General features: G+C 42.3%; 1 pseudogene; it reads left to right on the top strand.

Annotated features, from left to right (window-relative positions):
- Positions 1–518: 518 nt before the first annotated feature.
- LOC116686285 (MARVEL domain-containing protein 2-like) lies at positions 519–8,199 on the top strand (annotated as a pseudogene).
- Positions 8,200–23,640: the final 15,441 nt, after the last annotated feature.

Here is a 23,640-nt window from a genome sequence, read left to right as displayed (position 1 = left end):
AGGCTAAGAGAAGTACAGGAGAATCTGGAGCGAAACTCCCGCGAACAGCATGAGGGGAGTCGGAGCGGTAGGAGGGCACCATCACTGGCTCAGACCGAATGGCAGCAGAGGAGTGATGGCAGCTTGGACATGCCAATGGAACTCATCGTTCTTTAACAAGTTTGTCGCTGCTCCTGCCCATCCCCCCATTGACACAACTGCTGTCTCACACCTCCAACCCCCTACTTCTTCCCCCTCCCCCCTCACTTCCCCTTGCCCTCTCTCCTTGGAGAATCCCTACTCCCCCCTCCCTAGCAACAGGTTAACACCTCTCTCCAGCCGACTCCCCCTCCCCCTACCCCACCGTAACCTCTGTGTGCCTCACTGCTGACCAGGTGAGAACAGCTACCAGACTCCACTCTAATAAGGCTGCAGGCCCTGAGGGTATCCATCCTGGGGTGCTCAAAGCCTGTGCCTCCCAGCTATTTGGAGTCTTCACCATGTCTTCACCTGAGCCTTAGTCTCCAAGGGTCCCCATAATGGGGAAGACCACTGCCTCGTTCCTGTGCCAAAGACGCCACGTCCCAGTGACTCCAAGGACTAAGACCCGTGGCACTGACCTCCCACATTATGAAGACCCGGAGGACGGGGTTCTGGAACAGCTGCTGCCCATGGTCAGACCTCTCCTGGACCCCCCGTTCGCCTACCAGCCCGGTTGGAGGGTGAGCGTCTGCTCAACCGCATCTACGCCACTGGACAGGCCGGCGAGCATGGTGAGGGTCTGTTTTTTGACTTCTCCATGCTTTCAACACACATCCGGCCGGCCCTGCTGGGTGAGAAGCTGACAGCGATGCAGGTGGATCCCCCCCTTGTGTCGCTGGATTGTTGACTACCTGACTGGCAGCCAAGTAGTGCGCCTGCAACACTGTGTGTCAGACAGCGTGGTCAACAACACCGGGGGCCCCGCAGGGGACTGTCCTCTCCCCTTCCTCTCACCTCTACCACCACGACTTCAACTACCACACAGAGTCTTGCCACTTCAGAAGTTTTCTGATGACTCTGCTATGGCTGGATGATCAGCGAGGGGGACGAGGCTGAGTACAGAGCTGTGGTGGGGACTTTGTCACATGGAGTGAGCTGAACCATCTACAGCTCAACGTGACAAACCAAGGAGCTGGTGGTGGATCTAAGGAAGCCAAGGCACCAGTGAGCCCTGTTTCCATCCAGGGGTCAGGTGTGACATGTGGAGGACTACAATACCTGGGATTGCACTTAGACATAAACGGACTGGGCCAAGAACACTCAAGCCCCACAGGAAGGCCAACCGCCTCTGCTTTCGGAGGAGCTGAGGTCCTTTCACCTGCAGGAAGATGCTGAGGATGTTTATGAGTCCGTTGTGGCCGTGCTATCCTCTTTGGTTGCATGCTGGGGCAGCATGCTGAGGGTAGCGACGCCAACAGACTCAATAAACTGATTCGCAAGGCCTGTCGACTCGTGGGGGTGGATCTGGACTCTCTGTCGGGTGTGTCAGATAGGAGATGCTGCCCACTACATGCCATCTTGGACAATGTCTCATACCCACTCCATGGCTTGCTGCTCAATCACAGGAGCACTTCAGTGATAGCTCATTCTCCCAAAATGCACCACAGAGCGCCACAGGAAGTCATTCCTGCCTGGTGGCCATCAACTTTAACTCCTCCCTCTGAGTGTCTGACACAACACTAGAGAGGTTGAAACTGGACAATATATCTGTTTTGTGCATAACACTGGCTTGTAATGTGCAATACTCATCTGCTTACTATTTATATTATTATTTACTTTTCACCATTGCACACCTTAATTATGTTATTTATGTAATACTGTATCATAATATACCTTCCCATGTAAATATCCGAACTCCTTAGATTTCTTATTTTCTTTATTTTTATATTCTTCTATTTCTAAAATCTGAGCTGTAACACAGAGTTTCCCTTCGGAGATCAATAAAGTATTCTGATTCTGATTCTGACTGATATAGGCATTTTGTCCCCTCTGGCCTTCCTACAAGAGGGTTGCCTTTATCTCCCATATATGGGCATGTACTTCCTGAAACAATAGACGGAGAGACAGGGCAGACGCGGAGGAGCGAGCCAGCGGCAGAAATTACCAAAACGCCATTGTTGCCATGTCGCTTATTCAACGACTTTGGGCTTGTTTTTTTGTAAAGTCCTTACAATATGGTTGTCGCGGTTGCGTTTTTTTTGGCTTGTCACTAAAGTGTGGTTGCTTATTTGGCTTGTACCAGCTTGTCCTTGCGCTCGCTCGATCCCGCCCCGTTTCCCCAAACACTATAGACAGCAGCGTTATTTCCCACCCACTTCCTGCTTCTAATTGCTCTGACCCAGATGGAAACGGTACCACCAATCAGAGGCCGAGCAGCAGTCTGTTTTCTGGTTAGGAAATGTGTGCGAGTAGCGACTGATGTGAGTGTAGCCTACAGTAGGAGAGTTTTTGGAGGAATAATGTCCGGGATAAAGTGGGAGAAATACGGGAAGAAATATAACAAAGACTGGGAGAAAGAGAAAGAAAATGAATGGATTCAACCCGTCGTGGGGAACAACTCAAATCACTGTGAAAAAAAATTTCAAATCCCTCAGTTTTCTAATGTTAACTAATGTTAAAGGTGGTTTAAGTTACTCCTGTGGTCTTGTCCTGAAGCTCAGGGGGAAAAATAAATAACCTAGCCAACCGTGTGTACAGTTTACCAATCTGTCTAATGGATTGTAACACAGTTTTATTTATTTTTCTCTTCCACATCTTAGGGGGGCTACGTAGAAAAGTCGCTTATTTTGGGCTTGTTTTCACAGGCCTGTTGCGTATTTGTCTCGCAAATCTGGCAACACTGAAAACGCGATATTATGGACATAAAGTGAATCATCTTGGATATAACAGTAGGATTTAAAGCCCAAAGAGGCTGAAGTTCCGGCTGGGTAAAAATCCCCTGTAGGACTAGAAAGACAGGGAAAAGACCGCTGTAAACGCGAAAAGTCAGGATTAAAACGAAACCGAAAGTGAGTAAATCGCTTGTATGGTTCAAAAGTTATTAAACTGAATCAGAGGTACTTTTTTACTCGTGGGCGAGTGTCTCGGGCTTAGAAGTTTTAAATAACATACCGGAAAAGCCCTGCATATTTCAAGAGACCACCCACCCACTTCCGGGTTAAATCTGACCATTTCTGGCGTTGGCCCCGCCCAGTCCGTGTACGGATACGGATACAGATATTCATGTGGTACAATCAGATCAGATACAGATAATGCTGTACTCGTCATCCCTCACTCTATAGACGGGAGACATGAACGGGAGGTCTCGGGCTGCAGCCATATCAGACTCTAATAAAAGGCAGAGCGCTCTCTCCCCGTCTGTTGAAGATGTTGTGTATCTGGATGTAATGTTTTTTTTTTGTTGCATTTTTTGTGGTTTGTTGCTTTTCTTTTGCATTGTTTTTTATTTGCATTACGTTTATGTATTTGGTTGTGTTGGTGTATATGCAACACATTTGTGTATTTGGTTGTGTTGGTTGTATAGCAACACATTTGTGTATTTGGTTGTGTTGTGAGTATTGCAACGCGTTTGCTGAATGCCGCGCATGTGTTGTCAAATTATTTGTTTTCTTAATTTTTCTTAATTTGCTTGTGTCTATTTGCATGTGTTTTCTGAAGTTGCACGGTTTGCCCTGTCGGCCACCGTACTACGGGCCCCTGGTGCAGATTTCAACTGACGTTGCACTACTTTAAGTAGCAGATAGCTAGCAGCTAGCCACCATCACTTTTTGTGGTGTACCAACATTGTGTGAATGCACTTTTGTGGCCACTATGAATGAAATCATTAGTTGCTATTTAAGGAAACATGCTATGTTGAAATACTATGTTTTCGTCACAGCCTGGTCTGTGACCACTGGATTCCCCTCTGTTTCCTGTTTGTTTTCCTGTCTGTCTTTCCCTGTGTCTCCTACCCTGTGTGTGTGTGTGTTTATGTGTGTTGTGTTGTGTGTGGCGTGCGTGCACGCGTGCTGGTGGTGTTTGCGTGCCTGTGTGTGTGCTCATCAGCTTGGCAATGGCTCTACATTGTTACCAGGCACACAAGACTTCCATTTACCATCACGCTTAGTATAAGAAACCCTGCTGTCCACTCACTCATCGCCGATTGTTTCCTTTCTCTATGTTGTAACTCTTCCGGCTTAAACCTCCAATGAAAATCTGATTTTGACCCATTGTTGTGACTCTGCTGAAAATACCTCACCTGCCTGCCTCCTGGATCCCTGCCATTGCCTGCCCAAATTCCCCATCAGCAGTTGCCATCTGCTTCCACCAGGAGCCCCCTCACTCATTGTTTTACACTTCTTGCAAGACAAAATAAAACTATACACATCCATCCTTTCCATTGTGCTTGAGTCTGAATCGCTTTTGGAGTCCAAACTAAGTAAGTATTTGTATTTTGTTAGATGATGAATATAATACTAATAATACTAATAATATATATAATAATAATAATAATATTCTTAAAAAAACACCCATAAAAATATTTTTTAATTTTCATCATTAAAATTCTTTATCACAGCTGATACAAGAATGAGAAAAGGAAGAAAAGAAGAAGAAGACGAAGAAGAGAAGAACAGTAATGACAAAATAAAGAGCGAGAGATTGCTTTCACACAAAAACAGTATAACTCTTAGTTAATAAATCCTACCCGTTCTAGATAAAAGCAGCCCAGCTGTTTAATTAACGAATCTTGTTTTAAGAACGGAAACTGTAAATCGGGGTTAGCGGGACCATGAACCATCATGGGGCTGGTCAGACTTGCCAGTGAGTTTCACCGAGGCGGGATCTCGGATCAGTTGTCTTCCGCTATTACCTCTTGTCACCCGGGCTCACAGTGATGTCTGACCTGAGATCAGTGTGAGAGTGGAGACCAAAGGGAGGGTGACAGCACGTGTTGTTGAAACCGTTTCACTGAGAAAAAAATAGACGGAGAATGTTAGCAGGTAAGACAATGTAGTCGATTATGATGTCTCATTTTCGGCTTTAATGACAGGGATATTTATTTTAGTGTAAAATAGACTTACAACATATTCTGTCTGTGTGTTCTCAGTGTTTTACTTATTAACCTTTTTTTTTTTACCGATTTACAATGGAAGTGGCTTAACGCTAGGCATGTAGGGCGCGTGCTAAAAGTACTGAATGAATGCTTACATTTCACCAGAAGTTTTTGCTTGTACAAATAGTTTGAACCGTAGACGATACTGTGCCAACATTAATGGACATATAGAAGGTGCTATTATGGGCTCAACACCTAAACACGCAGAATATTAGTCCCAGGACCTATTGTTGTTTTTAGGCTGTACTAGGCTATTGGCGACTTTCTAGTTTTTTTTATTAGGTTTTTGCGTACATAAACATTATTACTGACCTACCCACTATTTTTTCAGAATTCGCAACCAGGTCAGCCGAGACATGGGTCGTTCAACCAAAATGTAACAATATTTTGATACAATGTAGTAAAATAGAATTTATTTATGTGCCTTAATTTATTTGACCTTTAAAATTTAAGTTATTAACAATTCATAATCTCCTAATGTTGCATCATAACTAGAAAGGTACTTGAGGCGATAATTCATTTTTTCAACCTGCAGAGTCTTTGTCTACAACCATGGTACACTGTGGACTATTTAGGATTAGGTTACTTTGCAGTAACAGCAATTCATAGTTTCCCCGTGATTGCCACAACCATGAGACGCCCCCCTGAGGGCAAAAAGAAGCTTTCCCTCCATTGTTGTGACAAGTCAGCTCAATTTTTAACCACAGTGTAGTCAAAACATCAGATAGTTGTTTTTCAGTTTGACGCAAAAACCAAAGAAAGACAACCTGGGTTGTGTTTCTACAAAACACATCTCAGGACAAAAACCCAGAGAGGTGGATATTGTGGATTTGTTAAAATGTATCTCCGCACTAGTGGACTAATGTTTAAGTTAACGACACTGAAATGACCACCCATGCAAACCAACAACACCATCTTTTTCCCTGAATCTTGTCTGATGGCAGACAGAATTGCATAATGAAATGAATATAACAGCACATTATATAACATAAACAAAGACACATTTTACTTAGTGGCTTCATAAAATGAGCAATGAGGAAAGTTACGACAGTCTACCAGGTACTGAACAAGCATTGACGAGCAGCTGAGCAGCATGGCGCCTGAGCAGCCTGACGAGCGTATTAGGTAGATAGCGAGCAGGCTAGTTGAAATATAGACTGTGTACAAGAATGTGAAACCCTCACTGGGGCTGTTATATGGGTCAAATGTGCCTAGACTTGCAGTTTTATATATTAGTATAACTTAGTTTTTTCTCTTTTTAGAGGTGATCTAAAGCGCTGTGGCTTAAAATGGAAAACTTGACAGGCTTGTACAACACTCTATGGAATTTCCAGATAGTTTGCCCTTCAGTCTCCGCGACAGTCACTGAAAACTATGAATATACAGTTTGGGATGTGTGTCATTGTGGAGGACTGAGTACATCCAACGACTTAAGTCACGATGCTAACTGTTTTAGGTCGTTAGTGGAATCTAGTGTGCCATTTCACTTTTTTAGGGTTTACAGCCTTGATGGCAGGATGTCTTGGCTTTTGTGATGTTCTATCATCTTTGAAATGCTATTTCTTTGTGAATCCAGAAATTGAATCAGTATGTTATTGTTGCATCTTAAACTCAAAATCATATTTGTTCACCTACCTCTTTGTGATATCTGTCATCAGAATCTAAAGGAATTTCCTTGTGGTTGGTGTATCATAAATAAACAAACAAATTAACATGTGTATGAACATTGATAGATAATTTTATCCAGGTTTTAATGTTCTGTTGTTAAATAAAATTGACGATGTGACATAACCAAAATGTTATATTTTCTTTTTATTTTTTTCAGGTACATCTGTTGACAGTGATGGTTTTAATCCACTGTGTTTCTCTCTGTAGCGAGCAAAGAGTCCAGGCCCAATGTCTTCTGGGAAGTTGGTTCTGTCCCAGGTTCGACCGGTGCGGGAGATCCCACACTATGATCAGCCCTGTGGCACCTCATGGCAGGACTTTCCTTTACCCCCAGAGTCCTTTCATGGAACAGTGCCGGCCGTAACTTGACCCCCTTCCCCCTCCCCCTCTACCTAAACAGCCAGCTGTTGGCCCTGAATCCTTTTATCCCCCAAAATAGTGAACCAATGGAGGCCAAGAGTGACGTCATGATTGAGCCGTCCACCGCTTCATTCCCGACTCTGTCAAGAACTTCTTCCGTGGCAAAAGCTGTAACAGTGGGAGGAAGTCAGGGCATATACCCTCCTGCCCTACTCCCCTGCCCCTTCATCCAGTAAGAGTGGCAACCATCACACCACGCAGGAGTCCCTGCTCACCCCCCCCCACTCTGCGCCTCCATCTCCGTCCCTTCTAGGGTCCTATCGGGACCCTTATGGTGGCTCTGGGGGCAGCTACACCTCTCAGAAGGAGCAAAACCGGATGCTGCTGGATGCTGAAGCCTTTGAATCGCATCTGCAGTGCCCACAATCTCTCAGCCCTGACCTACCATGACGGTGGAAGAATACCACCAGCGCTATGCCTACTTGATCTTGGGCTGCCTGCTGAGGATCCTGGGCTGTTTGCAGCTGCTGTTGGGGGGCTGCTGTTTTGCATGCTTCTGTGCTTATGTTCATAAGGACATTATGGTTCAACATGTATGGATACTCCCAGCCACAGCTGTTTGGGGGCTTGGTGGAGGTGCTGGTCATAGTATCGGGGGTAGTTACTACACAGGCCCCAGACACCTTTTGTCCTGGTGTGGCTGGCCTACGTGGATAGTGACTGTTATTCTATCGTTGTTGGGATGACCATTTACTACAAGCCATCCTTCTAACTCTTCTGGTGGCCGCTTACAGAGTGTTCCATTAACATGGTCTTAGCAATGCTCTATTTAGCAGCAGGGATAGTATAGTGAGGACACCACCTCGAGGGGGGCTATGCATATACCTCTTCATAAACGGAATAAATGGGGCGTTTGTGTCGGACCGAGGCCGGCCAGACAGCAGCCATTGTCTTCCCTTCATCACCCTGCTCTACTTCATTAGTGCAAGGAGTGTCTGAAGCTGTGGAGGCATGAAGCAGCCAGGATGAGGAAGGAGATGCTGGCACATGAGGTCTGACACAGAGGGGTCTGCTTTTATTTGATATTCAATTTTTCACAAATGCTTACTGTCTGCCCAGAATTATACAATACATATATACATATTTTTTATATGTATATATAGTTTGGTCCCCCCCAACCCCCAGTCCAATTTTACATCAATTTAAATGATTTGTGATCATTTACATTTCTAGACAATGTAAATAGGAGTATAAATGGGACTGGGTTTGCATTAGTCAACATGTAGTTTGAACAAAACTAACCCCAACATGTTTTTTCCTAAACCTAAAAAAAGCTTGACTGGAGCATAGACATTTCAATGTAGGCCTAACGTTTTCCTGTCTCATCTGCAAGAAATAGGTGCCATTCTCTAGAATACAATCTAACTAGTCAAGTCAATTTTTAATACGAGCCACACAGACAATACTCCACTAACATGCAGAGCAGTATCAGTGACATTACTGAAAGTATTCATTTGAGAAATGATGCTTTAAGCAGTCTCAGTAGGGAACACCTATAACACTTTGAACACTAAACATCTAATGAATCCTCTCCATCTCTTCTTCCCAGAACTAGATGAATACAATTGGATCATCAGTCCCCCTGTCTATAGTTCAAGGATTGCTTTTAAATGCCAATTAATCAATCAATCATTTATTGTAAAATAATACAAACAATTGTGAAATTATTGATGGGCCGTGCATTGACGTTTTAAGTATTTTATAAATTTTCAAATGAGAATTGCATTAGACAATATTGATATAAATTATGTTGCGTTTTATTTTCTCTTTAAAGCTGTGTTTGCATCTTTCTTCTCCGTGCAACCCAGCCCCCCACTCGCTTACAGGCTGTCCTGCAACATGAAGGGAGACCAGCGCCACAATGCCTACAGTTTATTGTTATTTGGTAGAGGTATGGATGAATCTCGCGATATAAAAAAATTACAATATTTCTGTTAAATAAAAAGTTTCTTGCGATATTCGTACACAAGTGCAGACCAGCAGCCAGCATGACGGAGTCTGGCTTTGACCTTAAAAATAGCATAGAAGATCCCCCCCACCCATTCTCCAAAATTGACTCTTAGTTAACTTTTGCAGAGAATTGTGGAGTTGCAGTTAAAAAAAACTGTCTGTAAAACCCATTGCTAGAATGTTAGATTGTACCGCCGCTCTCTATCTCCCTTTTCAATTGTCTTTCTGTCTTTTTTAAATTGAGTCGGAAGGCAACCGCAAAGCCTAAGTTTACTTTTATTGATACAAACAAAGAGAATATTCTCCCCTCATCTTAAATGGTCAATATTGATACTAGAGTTGCTACTTCTTTGTTTACTGCTGCAATGAGACATGCAGAAGAGGAGAAAAGTATCCTGCTTCTGCTCCAAAAAGAGTATCAACTGCCGTTTTCAACTGTCTTCAATGGCAAGAGACGTTACTGCCCAAATTGAAGAATTTCTTTTGTGAGTCTTGGGTCAGTTTGATTATTAACAGATTACCACTTGATTATGTTTGCACTTAGGTATAATAAATATATGAACTATATTATGCAATGTTAAAAAAAGTAGGACAATATTTCACCAAATTAAGGAAACATGCTAGTTGAAACACACGTTGACATTTTTCAAAAAATTAGACTACATTTTTGGTTATTTTGTTGTTTTCCTTTTTTATTTGAGGAAACAAGTAGTTCAGCTAGAGGTCACACTAGCTTAATTACAAGTTACAAGCTCACCCAAACTTATTTGGTCAAAGAGGTTAGTCAGGAGAGAAGCCGCCATTTAAGTTGTGGAAAACCCTTCCCATTGCTTGTCATTATGTGCTTGCAATTAAAAGTCATGTCCAGTCATATTTGTCATTGAAGTTTTCTTTAAAATAGTGTTAAAATCTTGTCTCGTTCTCATAAACACAATTATCTTTATTGGTCTGTTAGCTGAGTGTCTTGTCACACCCCTATTATTTGCCCAACTGTATATTTTGTTAAGCAGGAGAGAAACACATTTGTACCAGTGTTTACATTGGTAACGTGAAAAACACAAAGAACAGTAGTTACTCAAAGGAACTTTAAACCTCAGTTCGGGAGTAAGAACCATTGAGACAGCGCCTGTACGCTGGCAATAGATGTGACCCATGACCAGCTGGACACATGGGCGGCTGTGGCTCAGTGGCAGAGCAGTCGCCTCACAATCGGTCGCTTGGTAATCTGGCCCTGCATCCCATGTCGAAATGCCCTTGGGCAAGACACCAAACCCCGAGTTAACCTCGGAGTGTAAATGTGTGTGAGTCTTATATGATGAGGTGGCACTTTTTAGGCAGCCCCGCCACAGTGACTGAATGGTGAATGGTTCCTGTACTATGTAAAAGCGCTTTGAGTAGTCATTAAGACTAAAGCGCTACAAAAAACCTCAATTAACAGTCCATTAACTAAAATGCAGCATTTCAGACAGACTTTTCATACCTGTAATGACATATATTCATATTTAGGTAATGCTTTCTAAATCAGGCAATGTTCTAGCAACACGGAATTGCACATGTAGATAACCTGAACACATGACTCTGTTTATTAACTGTAGCTGGGTCCAGCCTCCAGGCCTCTGAGCAGACTCCTCTCCCCCACTATCCAGCAGACTCATGGACGCTCCTAACAACTATGCAGCTGTTCCTCTGATGGCACTTGAGCCAGAGATCCTTAGAGGTCACATACCGCTGGAACATCCCTAAGCCTGTCGTTTAGCCGACTATGTAGCGTGAGTATTACCATATTTTCACATTTTCCAAAAATTGACTGAAAAAAAAAAAAAATTACCAAATAACCCTTCTGGTGGGAAGGTTCTTAAAGCATTCTTGATGACGATGCAGTTGCTGTTTTGGTTTAGTACCCCATATTATTCTCCATCTTGGGTTTGAAAGCGGACACAATAAACAACCAACGAGTCAGTCAACGAGAGACAGGTATGGCATTATGAAATGGGGACCACTGTGGTCAGAAACCAGGAACAGGACTCTAGAGGGGCTACCTGTCCGAAGCTAATTGCTGTCTTTCTCCCTTGCTATATCACACACACACACACACCACACACACACACACACACACACACACACACACCACACACACACACCCCACACCACACACACACACACACACCACACACACACACACACCAACCACACACATACACACACCACACACACAACAGCGCACAAGTATAACACCCCGGGCACTTATTTATGCACTACAAAGAGTGTATTATTTGTATGTTGTATAAGTGTCCATTTCATTATAATATCAATTTACCATAATAAATGTATTTTATGTCCATTAAAGAGGGGGGGGTGTGGGTCACATTTGAGCATTTAAAAAGTAAACACATTAGTTACTTTCGAGTAACTATTGTACTTTATAAGTAACTAGTAACTGTAATTAATTACTTTTTAAAAGTAACTTGCCCTACACTGGAAATGTTCCCTTTGCCATTCAGTTGGATAAAAAACAACAGTGTCAGACGAGTCCGTGCTCATTTGTCATGTTTTATGAATATATTCACGTAAGGACTTAAAACAAGACATGCTTATGTCTACCAATCTAACCACAACAACAACAGGACAAGATCTTTTTAGGCTGTGGACTTTTACCTCTCATACATAACCGCTTATGAGAATCTTGTTGCATGCTGCACTGATGGCGCTGCAGCAATGAGGGCAAAAAACAAAGGATTTAACAGCAGATTGAAGGAAAAGCCCCAGGATGCAAACTTTTTCCACTGTATGTTACATCGCCAAGCCTTAGCCAGTAAAAAACTTTCAGAAACCTCAGTGACACCCTGGCACTGTTGTTAAGGTTGTAAACGTCATCAAAGCTCGCCACGAACAATAGACTGTTTGCCTAGCTGTGTGAGGATAAGCGCATCAACAACGGCTGTTACACACAGAGGTACATTGTGTTGCGTGGACAGGTGCTTGTGCGTTTTTATGGAACTGCAGGAAAAAATAAGGCATTCTGCAAGATCACAATTGACAAAGTGCAAAGAGCTGACTGAAGGATTCTGGATCAAAACCTAGCAGAATACCTAGCAGACACATTTTCTCTCTACAATGAGACAAACGCGGTGCAAGGCCTAGAATTACACGTCATGCAGTGCACAGGCACTCACACTGTGTGAGTACAATGGATACAGAGTTGGGAAAATGTCAAAAGGAGAGCTGCAACATTTTTCCACTGCTGATGAAACAATCTGGTGGCACTGTGCGTGGGTCTTTACGTTCATGTGTCGGATAAACAGTGAGTTTACCCGACACATGACTTACTACAGGAGGATTAGTCCTATTTTGCCCGATGTAGACGATTACTTAAAGAGTTGGGGTGAGGACCTCCACATTTCCAGCATGGAGGAAGTGGAATACATCGGCTGTGAAGATAACTCCAAGCTGATTCTGCGTCAATGAAACATTTCCAGGAGAACAGATGCAAAATGTTTTGGATTGTCAACGTGCTGTTCCCAAGACTGGCCAAACATGCAATTACAAGGATTATTCTCCACAGCACCCCTGTGTATTCAGCGCCTTGTAACAATAAATCAAAGGCACGTAACAGGCTCGATGTACACCAGGACTTTAGGCTGGCTGTCACTAACCTCATACCGACATTCCATCCCTAGTCAGAGTAATTTAAGCCCAAAGTGGCCATTAGTGCATGAATGAACAAGATGATAGGGTAAAAAAATTTCGTAAGAGTTTAATAAGTTATTATTTGTTACATAAGAGCCAAATTAACTCATGTGTTGTAGCTGTGTTAAACAGTGTATCATGATGGACATGTGAAAAAAACTGTGAAGAAGACTTTGTGTTTCAGAAGATGTAGGGCCCATGTTGGAGCCGCTGCACAGCTCGCTCTGGTTCGCTGGACAGCACGGGCTCTGGCCACCGGACAGTACAGGCCTGGTCTGAGAGGCTGAAGCAGGGCACAGCGTCGGGAGCCATTTTTCTCACGTTCTCAGTCTGTTCGGCCTCCACAGGTCTCAGGGAATATGCCATGCGGGTCCCTCAAAAGACTCTTTGTCATTAGGGGTGTAGCTGACCATGTAACAGTAGGACATACTGAAAACTTCCAGGGAAGCAGGCAAGGAGACACACCGGGGAGCTCAGTTTTTCTTAAGTGGGGGGGTGGGTGCCAGGCAAAACGGTTGGAACCACTGGTCTAGACTTAGTCGTAAAGTGTCTTGCCTCTTGTTATGATTTGAAACTATCATAAAATCAATTCTTTGAAATTGAAACATTACAAAAAGCAACCATCCAAACCAGATGCTCCAAAAATATCCTTCAGCCAGGCCAGGCTAACGTTCACAAAGTAGCCATCCAAAACATAACTACCAAAGTAGCCTTCCAAACCTTTGATGCTACACATTACTTTTATGCCCGTCAAAGTCTAACATCAAGCTAGATGAACCACAGGCCGACTCATCATTTCAAACAAAACCTTAACATGATGCTATGGCAACAAACACTACAACGCCTGCAACAAAAAATCTGAATAACCCACGCGGCATTATCCTCTCTGGACGAAGGTTAAGCTCCCAATTGCTTACAACGAAAGCTAATATGTAGACGATAGACCACATTTTTACAAAAAGGTTGCACAATTATTGCATTTTATTGAATTTTTTTTAATGGCAAAAATTGTGTCAAACCATTCTGAATTAAGTATGTGATGCTGCAGAGACTTCCGGCCTACAATTCTATCCTACAGACAAAGAAAAAATGTAGTTTGGTACAGTATCCTTGCACAAATCACCCTATAACATTTAATTTAAAAAAAAAAAAGTTATATCTTTCAATGAAAATGAGAATTGGTAACAAATTATCATTCCTTCCATATTGGTCAAATTTTGGCCTGTCTCTTTACTATTACCCTGGAATTGGGAGAAAGTAACAACATTTGCAGCCAAGAATACATTATTTACTGCGTTAGCATGCAGCTGCATGCGATAATGTTAGTGTTTGTGTTACTACCAATGTAGTCCCCGTCACTTACATGGAAGCACATTTTTAAGGAATATCTTAATGTCAGTATGAACAGGAGGAATGAAACAGCAGCAAAGATTGTTTCAAAAAATATACAAGGACACCTGACATTTGTGCAGACGAAATTGTGATCCTAATCCCTATAAGTAAACATTATTGGTCTATGGGGTAAGCTGGCATGTAGTTGTGTAAGTTTTTTTTTCCCAATTGAGTTTTGTCTTTAAGACTGCGCTAGAAACTGAGACACATTTTCACACTCAGCTGTAGTTAATGTTGCCAGCGGCCCAAGAAATGTGTATTCCTGTCCCGTTTCCACGAAAGTACCCCACATCAGGTCAGAGGAGAGGGGACCAGTACAGGGCTGTGTTTAATGACCAGTTACGCTGAATACAGGAGCTGCACGCTGAGGTTCAGGCAATGGCCAAGAAGTTTGAGAGATGGACGAGAATATGCAGACCTTCCGTCCCGGCCTCCAGCCAAATGGTACAACACTGGCACACACCATACACACACACTAGAGGATGGCATACCCGACCCGAGCAGCCCGACGGGACCCGACGGACCCGACGGCCGGGCCGGGTTCGACAGATTTTTAGAAAGGATGCTCAGGTTTGGGTCGCTCGGTCACATCAGCGTGATAAGGCATTGAACATTTTGAATTTAAACAGCTTATTATGTAGTAATGGCGCTGTTGCCCCGTGTGCATTGATGCGCTCATCTGTTGACATTTCCGAATGCCTTCCTACAATTGCTTATAAAAGCGGCGCTTTCCACACAAACAAACGTACAGTGTTTCATTAGTATGAGAAACAAATGCGATTTTACTGTGTCAGGCTAGGGTCGGCTCGGGGCATAAATATCTTAAGCCTGTCGGGCTCGGGTCTGGTTCGGTTTACGGCTCTGTCGGACGCGGCCGTGCTCGCACAGAAAAATCCGGCCCGATCCGCACTCTAACACACACACTCACACACCACGACCACAACACCACACCCATACACACACACATACACACACACACACACACACACTGTGTACTATGGCCAGTAACATTTTTAATTTGTGTCAGGAGAAGGAGCGGATCAGTAGCATATTAATGGAATATCGAGGAAGAAAGCTGTAAGTATGCTTTTTTAAATGGAATTCAGATCCATCCACTGCTCCTCACTGAGTGGCTGTTTCGTGCTCCAGAGAGTCCAAGCTCTCTCTCTATCAACTTGACAGTTAACGGCTACTAAAGTAAGGGCTGTCTATAAAAGCTTTTAAGATTTCTTATTGCTTTCATGGTTTTACAGCCCAAACAAACTTTATGTTAATTTCAAAACCTCACTTTGCATGCACAAACTCAGTTGAAAAAAAAACATTTGGCCAAATGAATTATTGTGGCTTTCGGTCAGAGCTTTCTCTCTTTTTTCTTTAATAGAACACTTTACCACTTTTTATTAGGCTTGGTTGTACTTTTCTCTTTGGTAGGGGTTTAAATACACATAATCTTTATTATTTGATTATTTTAAAATGTTTTTGATTTTGATACTGTGTGAGCTGCTAAATTCATACATGGTATAATGGCTTTAAATAAATTACTTTGTGTTACAACTCTATTGGTGGCAGTAGCTCAGTCAATAGGGAATTGGGTTGGGAATGTCGCTGGTTCAAGTCCCCATACCAAAGTATGGGTGGTAGACTGGTAGCTGGAGGTGCCAGTTCACCTACGGGGCACTGCCCGGTGATCTTGAGCAAGGCACCAAACCCCACCTGTTGGGGCACCTTTCCATAGGCAGCCCCCACTCTGACATTTCTCCATTAGTGCATGTATAGGCATGTATGTGTTATTCAATTCAATAAAGTATATGTTATTATTATTATTATTATTATTATTATTATTATTATTATTATTATTCATTATTTATTAGCATATAGTATAATGTAAAGTGGGCACACACACAGGCAGGATATGTTGGAAATCTTGTTGGAAACTGGCAAGAATGGCCAGTATGACAATTTTCATAACTGAAATAATAAATAAAATATGAATAGAGAAAATGATCTAGATTTTTTTTAGCAGTCACGATATATGTCAAATTTTCCCTCTACAAGGTTAGAGGAACGTCGGAGCTTGTTGGTTATTCTATTTTTATTGTCTCAGTGGCATTAACCAAAACTAGGTTACAGTACTTTAGTGTTAAAATTAAGAAGTGATTCTCAATAAGTTTTCATAACCTTGAATCATACTTAAAATATACCATCTTGTCATCAGCCTGCATTGGTTGTTATTCCTGTTTGCATTATGAGAAGGGGAAGTAGAATTGAACACAGGTTTGATGATTCATGTCCCTCATTACATTTGAATGTTGTGGAGTTTTAATGTGATTAAACCAGATGTTGTACCTCACTAGCTTTCTTAAATACTCACTATGGCAAATAACTAGAACAGAAATTAATACATAAGCTCAATCCAATCAGGATATGTTTACTTGTAATGAGAAAGCAGATACAGTTATCAATGGCTCTGAATAATACCCTGGTGATATCATTGACTGTGAACTCTTAAGAAAGCATCGGGTAGAGATGCTATCAGTTAATTATGTAATCATTCAGGCACCTGATTCCACTTTGAAATGTACTTTTTTTATCTGTCTCTTAATTCTGCCAATTTTGTGGGTGTAATACTAATCACTGGAATTTCACTCCACCAGTAATTCCTTGACATTCTCTTGCTATCATGAGACGGTCTCTGATATATAAAGATTTCTCTGACTGTCTTGCTGTCCTGGCTCCTAAATGCCGGTCTAACGTCTACATATCTTCCACCACAGTCAAAACACATCTCTTCTGACTGCACCTTAGCTAAGAAGAGATGGCTACAAAAAACTATTTCACTTTGCCCTTACATTTTGTAGTTTGGCTTATTGAAGTACTGTACTTGTTCTGGATTCTTGCTGTTGGAGTTTGTACCTTCATGGTGAATGCAATTATTGGAAGTGCGCTTTGGATAAAAGCGTCAGTTAAATGAAATGTAATGCAATCATTAGGAAAGAAACAAAACATTTGAATTTTTTGTTTTTTCTGCCAACCCAACATATTTGGAAAAAAGGGAAGGTGTGAGTACCTAAGACAAGCTCTCCTTATCAAACGAAGATTCAGGAGTACAACAAAGTGGACAACAACAATAGAAACTAAACCATTGCAGTGAAACACTTTCATAACTCACCTGAATTCATGGAGTCTGCCACAGTTTAGAAAAAAGAGTTTGGAACTGAGCGGGACCCGACTGTATGTTTCTCTCAACCAGGCGAAGACAGCCCTCATACGTAGATGCTATACCTACAATTGCTGATTGTTTATATACCATCTATCATACTAAACAGGTGGATCTGCCATCACTGCAGTTCGTAATGTCATCATGAGAAAGAATATATTTCAAAGGTCAACACATCTCCGTGGAAATCAGTAGAAATGTTCTTCTACAGAGTAAGACAAAGCAAAATAGCTTAGTCAAAATGGGATCTATAACAACTGATGAGAGCTGGAAGGATCTGTAATCTAAGGTGTTCTTATGTATAATATAAGCCTGTATGCAAATCACATTTTAAAGGAACATTTTGGGAAATATGCTTTGTTTTGCTGGAGATAGGCAAGATGAATCAGTTCATCACTGTTGTCCAGTCTGGTATGGATTATCCGAGCTTAGCAATGACAGACTGGAAGCAGAGGAAACTGCTAACTAGCTCCATCAGAAGATACATTTTTATAGACCTCATTTGATTCTTGTTTTGCTGTTTTGTTGCTACGGATAGAAAGCATAATTAATCATACACGATTTAAATTATCTTTTCATCTGCGTTTGGGTAAGCTCAATCAAGCACATTTTGTAAAATGGACCTGTTCCTTTAACACCAGGTGTAATGGGGTCTCAAAACTGGCTAGCTAGACACTGATTAAGGAAGCTGATGTAAATAAGGCGGACTCAGTGTTAATGAAGGCTATTGATTAGAGTAATAGCACTGCTGTAATTGAGGTGTAGCAGTTGTCCATTGTGTATAGTGTGACACTGATACATGGTAAGTTCTCTTTTTACATTGATTATTGTGATGCTCCTATATTGTTTTAAGCTATGAGAACATTAAAATCCCTCCTAGACAAGTCGTCTAGGGTCAGCCCACATTTGATGAGTGATTATTACATTTCAAATTTTAAGTTGTACCTCGACGATTTCCGCTGAATAAAAACTCATGATAATGTTGAATGTTTATTTTGTTTTATATCATATTTGTAATTCTGTTTTAATGCCAATGAAGCGTCTTTCCATACTTGTATTTTTTCCATTTCTGTATTAACCATGAAGCTAATGCCCCTGTTTGAGTGACTTCTTTATACCTGCCATTCACTGTTTCCGTTCAACAGTTTAAAATTATAATAAAAAGCCAACAATTGTTTTTCTGAAAAACAATGTTTGGAGTCTTGCTTTATTAAAATAATAGTAAATTTTTTTATTAAAATGTGAGGCAAAATATACGTATATTAAATTCAGAGACACTGATTAGCTTCGTAGTCTAGATGACTGGATGAATTGGACTGCATCCCAACTAATTTCTAGCTATATCTTATTAAACCTTGTCACCTTCCTAAAATGGCTACATACTTGGCTTACACCAGCTTGAAGGAACTGTTTTTCTAAAGCTGAGGTGTATTTTTTCAAAACTGTTTTCCAGTCAGGTTTGGCCACTGGAGCTGGGTTTTCCCTTGTAGATTCCTCAGTCTTCTTGTGAACCGTTCGCCACCTCAGGAGGGGGAAGCTGGGAAATCATCCAAGCTGTATACAGTAGGATGGGTAGCGTTGACCTCAACTGAGAGGTAGTAGGGCGGTGGAAGGAGCACTTTGATTAACTCCTAATCAAAACACGCCCTCTAAGGTAAGGCAGAATGGAGGTGATGGGGACTGTCGTCAATTTCTCTGTGTAGGTCGCTGAGATGTTAAACAAGTCCACAGTGGCAAAGCCCCAGGGATTGATGAGAGCCGTCCAGAAATGCTGAAGCGCTGGTGGGAGGGGCTGTCTTGGTTGACATGCCTCTTCAACATTGCGGGTCTGGGACTGTGCCTAGGAGTGCAGAGCCCGGTGGTGGTTCCCCTCAAAATGGGGAAAAGGAGGGACTTTTCAGGGCCTCCAATCTCTGTATGACCATATTGAGGCTGTGTCTGGTTCTCGGCAGTATTTCGGACTCGTTCCACGTGAGGGCTGGGTCCTCCGCCAGGGCTGTCTTTGTCACCACATCTCTGTTTGTAGTTAGTATGGACAGGATATCGAGGCATAGTTTTGGGGTGGGAGGAGGCCTAGGGGTAGAATAAGGACAGGATGGAGGGATTATATCTCCAACCTGGCCCTGGATCACCTTGGATCCCCCAGTCTGAGCGGTTAATGTGGCTCGAAAAGGGAAGTTGGGGTTCCCCTACGGAGCTGCTCCCTCTGGCGATAGCAGACGGAGATGATGGATGGATTCTCCTCAGAAAGAATAGATTAGCATTGCAGCCTTTCCGTCCAGTTACATCATTTTTTTACATATTAAATTTTAATGAAAGACTAAATAACACCTTTGTAGCATTGTGTCAAAAAACAGCCTAAGGTAAAATTCTTTTTGTTGTATTTATAAGGATTTCTAACAGTCAAAAAACATTGACTACAGTTCTGTACAACCTTAAAACAAGACTTATACTAAAAATATTGAATTGTCTGTAACATTAAGTGCCCTCCTGTGCCCTGAGAACTACACAAACTGCCTATTTTTAGTCACGTTCCTTATTTACTGTGACTAGTATTGTTTACTCTTCATTTCAACCCCAACCGGCCCGTCGACACACACCTACCAAGAGCCTGGGTCTTCCGAGGTTTCTGCCTAAAAGGAAGTTTTTCCTCGCCACTGTCGCACTGTTGCTTGCTCTGGAGGAACTACTATGAACTGCTGGGTCCTTGTAAATTATAGAGTGTGGTCAGACGTCTCGGAACTGTAAAGTGTCTCGAGATAGCTCTTGTTATGAATTGATATTATTAATAAATGAATTGAATCATTATTAATCATTAATGAAACTGACAATATTAGCATGGCTCTGTTTCATTATTTCAATAATTAATAATTTAATAATGCTACTATAATTCCATTTAGTACAAACCTCCAAACAAAAATATTTCGCAAATCAAAACTCGTGACTTTCGAGAACTCAGGGTGTCGACTTCCAAGAGTAAACGTGCTGCTTGTTCCACGTTCTTGTATTGTTAAAGCAACAGGACAGTTTAGACCTGTTGACTGGGGAGTCGCCCACACGTGATAAATACACACCTGTAGGCGCACGCATGCGGGCCGCGCGCACATTGTGTTTGCGTTCGTTCCCTACTACTGTCTTCATCTGCATCAGGCGGTTCATCACACAAGGTGGGTCAGATTAAACGTTTTAACTGATCGTTCAGTCCGAATCTAATAATGAGACATATTAACTTTGTAACTGATATTGTCTATTTTACTCAATAAATAGAGCATCTGATAAACTAACTGAGGTGGGTTAGCTAGTTTCCCACAGGGTAAACTATATAGCCTACAATTCAGTCGTTATGGTATGTAGGCTAGTGGTTATAACATTACAGAACATTTAATGTTTAAAGGGGATTTTCCACACCAGAAAAATCGAATGTCATCAAAAGACTCAGCTGTGTTTCTCCAAGCCAAATCCGCCATTGCCAGAGCCGCCTCCATACGAAAGTAAGCCCAAATTCACGTTTGCAGCTAGCTTAGCTATCTTTTACATCAAGACAAGACGAGACAGAAAACAAAATGTAGCTGCTCACAAACGCTGAAAAAAATAGATAATTTCGGGCAAAATCTATCTCTAAAAATGTGTGAAAATGGTGGGAACTAAACTGGATATTTTCTCATGAGAACTGCTTTGACATTCGTTTATTTTCTGTTGTGTGAAATCCCCTTTGTAGTCCCAGCTAACAATTTTTGGTTCCCAGAACTGTTCGTCTTTGTTGTTGGAACGTTCCCTGAGTTTGTTTTGGTTGTAGTTTGGTTGTCAGTTGGTTAATTGGAAGGGTTTCTAACGTTCCGGGAACGTTCGTTTTTTGGTTACAGCGACGTTCTCGGAACGTTCCCCTAACAGTTACAACCTTTAGAGAACGTTAGGCAACGTTCCGAAAACGTTGCAACCTTTAGCGAACGTTGGGAACGTTCCCTTAACGTTGCAACCTTTAGAGACGTTAGGGGAACGTTCCTTTAGCATTGCAACCCTCAGCGAACGTTTACGGAACGGTCTCTAACTGTTAGGGGGAACGTTGGTCGAGTTATAGGCCAAAAAAAAAAAAAAAAGGATACTCTGCTACGCCTGAAACAATAGACGGGAGAGACAGGGCAGACGCGGAGGAGCGAGCCAGCGGCAGAAATTAGCCAAAACGCGCAGTGTTGCCATGTCCGCTTATTCTAAGCGACTTTGGGCTTGTTTTTTTGTAAAGTCGCTTACAAATATTGGTTGTCGCGGGTTGCGTTTTTTTTGGGCTTGTCACTAAAGTGTGGTTGCTTATTTGGGCTTGTACACAGCTTGTCCTTGCCGGCTCGCTCGATCCCGCCCCTTTCCCCATAAACACTATAGACAGCAGCGTTATTTCCCACCCACTTCCTGCTTCTAATTGGCTCTGACCCAGATGGAAACGAGTACCAACCAATCAGAGGCCGAGCAGGGCAGTCTGTTTTCTGGTTAGGAAAATGTGCGAGTAGCGACTGATGGTGAGTGTAGCCTACAGTAGGAGAGTTTTTGGAGGAATAAATGTCCGGGATAAAGTGGGAGAAATACGGGAAGAAATATAACAAAGACTGGGAGAAAGAGAAGTGATTCACTTTATGTCCATAATCATGCGTTTTCAGTGTTGCCAGATCTTGCGAGACAAATACGCAACCAGGCCTGTGAAAACAAGCCCAAAATAAGCGACTTTTTCTACGTAGCCCCCCTAAGATGTGGAAGAGAAAAATAAATAAAACTGTGTTACAATCCATGTAGACAGATTGGTAAACTGTACACACGGTTGGCTAGGTTATTATTTTTCCCCCTGAGCTTCAGGACAATGACCACAGGAGTAACTTAAACCACCTTTAACATTAGTTAACATTAGAAAACTGGGGATTTGAAATTTTTTTTCACAGTGATTTGAGTTGTTCCCCACGACGGGTTGAATCCATTCATTTTCCTTTCTCTTTCTCCCAGTCTTTGTTATATTTCTTCCCGTATTTCTCCCACTTTATCCCGGACATTATTCCTCCAAAAACTCTCCTACTGTAGGCTACACTCACATCAGTCGCTACTCGCCACATTTCCTAACCAGAAAACAGACTGCTGCTCGGCCTCTCTGATTGGTTGGTACTCGTTTCCATCTGGGTCAGAGCAATTAGAAGCAGGAAGTGGGTGGGAAATAACGCTGCTGTCTATAGTGTTTGGGGAACGGGGCGGGATCGAGCGAGCGCAAGGACAAGCTGGTACAAGCCCAAATAAGCAACCACACTTTAGTGACAAGCCAAAAAAAACGCAACCGCGACAACCATATTTGTAAGGACTTTACAAAAAAACAAGCCCAAAGTCGTTGAATAGCGACATGGCAACATGGCGTTTGGATTAATCTGCCGCTGGCTCGCTCCTCCGCTCTGCCCTGTCTCTCCGTCTATTGTTTCAGGAAGTACATGCCCAGATATGGGAGATAAGGCACCCTCTTGTAGGAAGGCCAGAGGGGACAAAATGCCTATATCAGATCAGAATCAGAATCAGAATACTTTATTGATCTCCGAAGGGAAACTCTGTGTTACAGCTCAGATTTTAGAAATAAAGAATATAAAAATAAAGAAAATAAGAAATCTAAGGAGTCGGATATTTACATGGGAAGGTATATTATGATACAGTAATTACATAAATAACATAATTAAGGTGTGCAATGGTGAAAAGTAAATAATAATATAAATAGTAAGCAGATGAGTATTGCACATTACAAGCCAGTGTTATGCACAAAACAGATATATTGTCCAGTTTCAACCTCTCTAGTGTTGTGTCAGACACTCAGAGGGAGAGTATAAAGTTGGATGGCCACCAGGCAGGAATGACTTCCTGTGGCGCTCTGTGGTGCATTTTGGGAGAATGAGCTATCACTGAAGTGCTCCTGTGATTGAGCAGCAAGCATGGAGTGGGTATGAGACATTGTCCAAGATGGCATGTAGTGGGCAGCATCTCCTATCTGACACACCCGACAGAGAGTCCAGATCCACCCCCACGAGCGAACAGGCCTTGCGAATCAGTTTATTGAGTCTGTTGGCGTCCGCTACCCTCAGCATGCTGCCCCAGCATGCAACAAAGAGGATAGCACGGCCACAACGGACTCATAAACATCCTCAGCATCTTCCTGCAGTGAAAGGACCTCAGCTCCTCC

Source organism: Etheostoma spectabile, unplaced genomic scaffold (assembly GCF_008692095.1).
Source record: "Etheostoma spectabile isolate EspeVRDwgs_2016 unplaced genomic scaffold, UIUC_Espe_1.0 scaffold342, whole genome shotgun sequence".
NCBI classification, from domain to species: Eukaryota; Metazoa; Chordata; class Actinopteri; order Perciformes; family Percidae; genus Etheostoma; species Etheostoma spectabile.
The sequence above is the reverse complement of the archived record's forward strand: the minus strand, read 5'-3'. Positions and strand labels throughout refer to the sequence as shown.